Source organism: Blennius ocellaris (assembly GCF_963422515.1).
Source record: "Blennius ocellaris genome assembly, chromosome: 13".
Lineage (NCBI taxonomy): Eukaryota > Metazoa > Chordata > Actinopteri > Blenniiformes > Blenniidae > Blennius > Blennius ocellaris.
Window position 1 is genome coordinate 14,847,491 of NC_137662.1, and position 6,648 is coordinate 14,854,138.

Sequence of the window (6,648 nt, forward strand, 5' to 3'; positions counted from 1 at the left end):
GCAAGTTTCAGTGCTAACTTTAAGTGTAATAGTTTGTATATGTACAAAGGGTTACAAAATATTTCTATTTGAAAGCGTCCAATTAGTACAAAGAGGGTTTGGCTTATTATTGCGGTGACAAAACCACTTTGATTCAGCTTAAGTAAAGGTCGGCCAAATCACCATCAAACCGCATGTTTGAATGATAATTGATCCATGAGCACTTGTACATCCGAATATAGTCTTAGATAATCTGTCACAGGTATAATTTGGAGACGTGTGTTTATTCTGCACAACTTACTCGGGCCTCACGTGGCAGATGAGGCTCGAAACCTTTGTAATTAACTGATGGGTTGCTGATTGGTTAAGTGCTTTTCATTTATCCTTTGTGTGTTAGCATGACTCGGCTGGCAGGAGCAAGTGTTGACAGGCCAGCAGCGAGTGCGTTATTATGCCTCTGTGTGTTTTGTATGTAGGATATTGGGTTTGCTGACAGGAGGGCGCGTCCCACATGGCGTCCGACAGAGATGAGCAGAGTGTTTGGCTGACGGGGCGACTCGGCGGTGAGTCTTGCCCGCAGTGCCAGGTGCTAACAGGTGAACACAGAGATATTGTTGCCGTATGGTTGCAGTTTTGGAGAAATGGAGGACGGACAAAGGGAACCGGACACCCTCTCTGGACCCGGAGCGAGCCAGGGGTTAGACTGAGCTCAGGACCGGCGCTGACAGCAGAGGGGGGGGGAACTCGGATGGCAGGCTGCACTCAGTCATGATAATGACGACGATTATGATGTTAGAGAACGACCCACTAAAAGAAGCCAGGGATGTCAAATTATGATCCTGCAGGCTCTTTATTGTCTGGCCATGATAGCAGATGTAGGCATCGTTAGTATGAAGATGGTGACAGCAGAGTAGCAGGAGTACATCGTAGTACTAATGGATGAGAAACCTGACACACACACAGTCTACAAAAACAAACAGTCAGAGGCATATTTCTCCCTCTGCAGGGTCCAAAGCTTAAAATACTCCAAAACTCAACTATACACTACCAAAGATGTCTGGGGATAATGAGAGAAACATTTCAGTGAAGCACAGTGGGGCACAAAGGAGTGGCATGCCCTGTCAGTATTTATAGCCTTTTTGAGGTTCGGTAAATGGCAACTTTTACCACAAAATATAGTACAATGCTTTCTTCACTCTCGTGTTCTTTCTTATCTGTCTCAATCATCCATTTCTTCCACAGTCCATCAATTTACATGGAATATGACAAATGCGTCCGTCACAGGAGCAGCTTCTCACTGTTGGATAACAGCAGAGTGAGGTCAGGCTGCAGCACAATGTCAGATGCTTTTGTGAACAACAAGTGGCGGTGTCTCTGTGGTAGATGAAAATGGCGTGAGGATTTGTGTCAAACCGCGGCAGCCAATTGACTTGTTTGCAAATTAGGTTCAACATTTCCCTACAATCTCCAACAATGCCACTGCATCGGTGGCAGCTGCACAGCAACATGCTGTGAGAATTTAAACTGTGTCAAATCGCACATCAGCACCTGTTGGGAGATGAATGACCTGCTGAGACATTGCGATGAAAAAACAAAACCAAACAGCCAAAAAACAATGCTCATTTCCTCAATTTGAACAGCCCCCAATTGAAATTGTGAAAGGAGGGTAAATATATAACATTTTTATGATAAAAACGGAGGAGAATCCGTTGGTTAAATGTTAAAATGCAACCAAATTGCATTCTAATGCAAAGACAAAGTCAGAATTTGTAGAAATTAAGCCCCCTCTCATATTTGTGTTTTCAAAGCCAGCTGCTAGTTAGTTTAGCTTGAATATCATGGCTGAAAACCCTACAAAGCTCTTGACATCTTTACCAATATGTTGCTTTCGTGAATCAACTTTTTCAGAGGAGCAACATTGATGGTGTTAGTCTGTGAGCATTAGGTTTGCCAGGTGAACTCATTTCAAACTTGTTGTTGCGCCTTCATATTTACTATTCAAAAACACTGAGATGACATTGGTTCAGCAGCAACCCAATCAATCTATATTTTTTAAACCAAAAGGTCTGCAACGTGCAGATCTAGAGCCAAATGCAACACATGGCTAGTGGCTAGTTTGAATTAACAGTTAAAAAAAAAAAATCAGTTGTATAGCATACAATCTTTCAAAAGAACTGTTATCTTGTGGTTTGGGGTGAAAATGTTTTTAGGATGCATGTCATAATTCATTTTAAATAGGATACTGATTATTTGTCAAACTTTTTTTCTCCTGATGTCTTTTCAAACAGGCCTCTGTTTATTTCTCTGCTACTTCATTTCAAAAAAGATTTGTGACGGTTCTCTTTTTTTATTGGAGTCCTGTTTTAATTAATTATTTGTCTTTGGTTTTGCTTTTCATCAGCCTGATAATGTCGTCTGTCACAGTTAAACCGAGTAATAAAATGTCAGTGGTCTCAATGGTGGTTCTTTAATTTTCAAAATGAAAGATAAACTGCAGTTGTGTTATAAATAGCAACACTATATGATGGAACTTTAAAAGCTGTGCTAGTTTTACTTTAAAGGTTAAATAAGCATTGCGACTCCTGACAGATTATGCTTTTGGTGTAAGAGCGACAACAATGAGTCTTTAGAGCATAAAGCTTGCAGACCTCTGACCTGGTGTGTGAGGTTCAGGCAGGTCTATTTTCAGAAATTCAACTTAATGCTTCACCTTTAGCTATTTTCTCTTACATTAGAAGAGATCCATGTCTACAGAGGAAGAGAGTGGTAACCGAGAACGGACGATTTGCATTCAAATGTTTTTTTTGTATTCTGGATTTACCTGCACGCTTGCGTCACACTATACTATGTATTAATGTACCTCCAGTAACGTTGATGATTTTTCAGTGAAGAGAAACTGTTTTATTGAAGAAGAAGTTGTTTTGTTTCTATTTGCAGCAGTGTGACTCTCAGAGGAGGTTTGACCCCATTTCCGCTCTTACATATTTCCGAGTAGCTTGTGACTCTTTGACTTCAAAAAAATTTGTGGGCATGTTGATTATAGCAGTAAATTTTGGCATTATCATCTATCAGGGGATCGTATTATGTTGGCCACAGTGAAGCCGTAACTGGAACAAATTGGGGTTTCATGCCTTGCTCAGGGGCATTTCTGTGCTCGCTCTTGTTGGTGGGAATTGCCCCTTCCGTTCACTTCCCCTCAGTATGATGTTATGATCACACACTTTTCCTCATAATGTTTAGAAAATTCACCACTCGGTTGTCCTTGAATATCTCATGAACTAAAAACCTAAAACCCTATACAAATGTATATATATGGCGGAATTCAAATATATTTACGTCGCTGTTTTGTGAATGTGAGTGTGTGTCTGTGATCTCAGTGCAGTGACAGCCTGAACAAATATGCTGGGTTGATTCTTCTGAGATTACAATAGCTTCCGCGTCGTCTCATGAAGCTCTGAAAGGGATGGGAGGGCACAGCAGAGGCCCCTGAATAAACAACCATTAAATTCTCCCTACGCCTGCATGAGGGGGATTTCTCTGAGCAAGAGCTGCACTTTACCCGAAAACACAAAGCCAGACACAAACGGCATTAAATGTAGGGAAAGAGGGAAAAGCATTTCGAAACGAGGATGCCCATTTTACCTTCACTACTTTTAAGATTGGCGCTTAGTTAAAGAGGCAGATTAGTGGACGCCGAGATAAAGGGAGGTGGATGTGTGAAGGGAGAGAAGAGTGGATGAAGTAGATGAAGGAGAAGATGAAAGCTTTGTTGTGCCGATGCTTAATGAGCTGGAAAACACAATTGAACTTCTCTGACTGTGGAAATTGCTGTGAGGGCATCGTAAATTAGCGGCAGTGTGGGAGCTAGCCTGCTGACAGAAAAGGGGCTTTGTGTGGTTGAAGGCTTCTTCACGGGCCCTCGGCCACTGATATCCTCGCAGTGGTGTCATAGCTTTATCACGACAAGGGGCTCGATGGTTGCTCTTCAACATCAACAAGTGTTTATCAGCACTTCTCCTCATCTGATTCTTTATGTGAGCGTTCATCCCTGCTCTACATCCCACCGGTTGGTCGGCACTTTACAAATTAGGTTACTTGCTTTTCAATCTGCTCACCTCTTGTCGTGTGTGACTCACTACCTGTGAATCATAATTCTATAAACATCCAAGCCAGACAATGGACAGACAAAGGCAGGACGTGGTGGGTGAACGAGATGGTCGGAGCGATGGTCCTAATTCTTCTCTGATATTCGGTGAACTCCAAAGGGTGACTCTTCATTCTGGCTTTGCGGGCTTGGCACATGCCTTCTGTTACTAAGTGGCTTCATATTGAAAAGCTCTGCAGCAGCTATTCTCTCTCCCACTGGGTGCCAGCCTCTCTGCCCTGGCAGCTGCTGGGCTTCAGAATAGACCCATAGTTTCCCCTCTGCAGGTGAGCTGCACAGCCAAAACAGGGCCCCTCAAAGGCCTTTTCAGAGCCTCAATAGGAAACTGACTTGGGGAAAGAAGAACGGGCACACAATGGCCGCCTTCTCTGGACACAGAGAAGATGGAGATGAGCTATTGGGGTGCTGCTTTAGTGTTGCTTATAGCCATGTCGCAGAGAGGTGATGAGAGAAGAGAGGAGAGGATGAGTCCCCCCTCCTTTAAAAAAAAAAAAAAAAAAGTTTTTGAAGGCGTGGTTCTTTCCCCTCAGCATTTTCTCCCTCTGCCCCGGCCAAGCAGAGATGTCCTGTCATCCCGTGTCTCCGCCGTAATTGCTGCAGCTTTTGAAACCTGATAAAACAAAATGTCTTTTCCAAGTCCCGGGGCGACGGAGGTGACACTCCTCCTCACACCTCCCCATCTTTCTATCCCTCCCTCCCCTCCACCCCTCTCCCAGACCACTGGGACTCCCTTCTGTCCTGGCAAAGCTCGTCTCATGCAGACAGGAAAGAATGCACCTCCCTCTGCTCCCTCTTACCTCCTTTTCATAGTCTGCTTTTTAACTTTTATTAGTAACAGCTTTCACTGGCATAAGAGTTGGCAGTGGAGATGCGGGGTGAGCGAGGGGGTGAGAAATGGCGACACGGTTTGCAAGTCTGAGTACAAGACTATTAATGGAAGAGGTAGAGTGAAAACATGTTTAGCCATGATCCCTGAAACTGTGATCAAGACATCATTCTGCATTAGTTTTGACTGAAACAGATTGTTGTTGTTGAAACAGAAACAGATTGTTGTTGTTCAAACAGAAACAGATTGTTTTCTGCACATAAAATTGAAACAGATCAGCACAGAGTGAGATCTTTGAACATTGCTTTATTTTGCTGTTGACTTTTCCTCCAATCAATATTTAAATACTTCTGGATAATGCTTTTTTTGTGTGTAAATCTTAAAATGGTGTTTGCAACCAAGGTAAAATAATATCTGGTTAATCACTTCTGATTAAAAGCTCAGTGATGTGAAAATAAAACCACTGTGCTGCAGAATATCTTGTGATTTAGGTTACATGCTTTTGCACAGGTCATACGGATTGTTGTAAATAACTGAGCTGTCAAGGAACTGCCTGAGAATAAATGGGAAAGGTGACTTTGCTATCTTATAAAGTGCATCATCTAAAACATTTTTCAACTCATGTTCAGTTAATAATCAGTCGCTTGAGGTAAAATTCCCATTGAGTACTTTGGTATAATCCCCATCAAAGTTAGTTAAGGTTTTCCTTTACTAATTTTGCACATAGCACCAGCTCCCTCTCTTAAATTACGGACATATTCACGTGCCAAACTCTTTTGTTATTGTTTGCATTTCATTTTTAAATACACCATGGTCTGGGAGATCCTGAAGCCTTTAGCTGTCTCACATAATTACATTAAGTAAGAAGATGCTATCAGTCCCTGTCTCATTTTTCCACTCTTTTTATTGTCCTGCCCTCCTTCCTTCTCCTCCTCCTCTAATCAGTTCCACTTTGTTATTGCTGGCCTCAGGCTGTTTGCCTCTTTGCTAAACTGCTTTCACAAGCAGGAGACCAAAGGCTGCTCAAATATCTATCAGACCCTTTAAATACCGTCTCAGACCTCCAGTCACTGCGTGACTGACCTCATGCCGGTTGTTGCCACCATAATGGAATCAATGCTGATCTGACTTTCTTCACACCTTCCTAAGCCTGGAATCGATTTCTCCTCAGAAGTTAGCGAGCCCAATTTGAAAGGTTCAGTGGTGAATAGAGGCTCTCGTGGCAGCAGTGAGATGAAGAGGCCAGAGACAGACAGTGACCACAGGCCCGGAGGATGTGAAACACTATGAAGTCCAGGACAGACAGTTCAACAGAAGTTCTGAAGACAGACACACTCATGAATGCACCACGCTTCGTGTAGTATTTGCTCTGAGGTTTTGAGGGGAAAAAAAGAAGCATTTCCTGCAGCCAGACCAGCTGGGAGTGATTTAGTGACATTAGTGAAATCCCATTTGGGCGAGCATCTTTCCTCGGGGAGAGGTTCACAGGGCTCTGGAAACCAACGTTGTAACAGTAACCCTCTGTCGTGAGATTCAATTTGTGTTTGCTTATTTGGAAAGGACACAGAGTGCATCATTATTGTGTTAGATTCAAATTGAACTTTTTCCTTTTCCATATTTTTTCTCGTTTGCGTGAATTGTTGTTGTCGTACTCAACCACTGTATGAGCTACATAAAT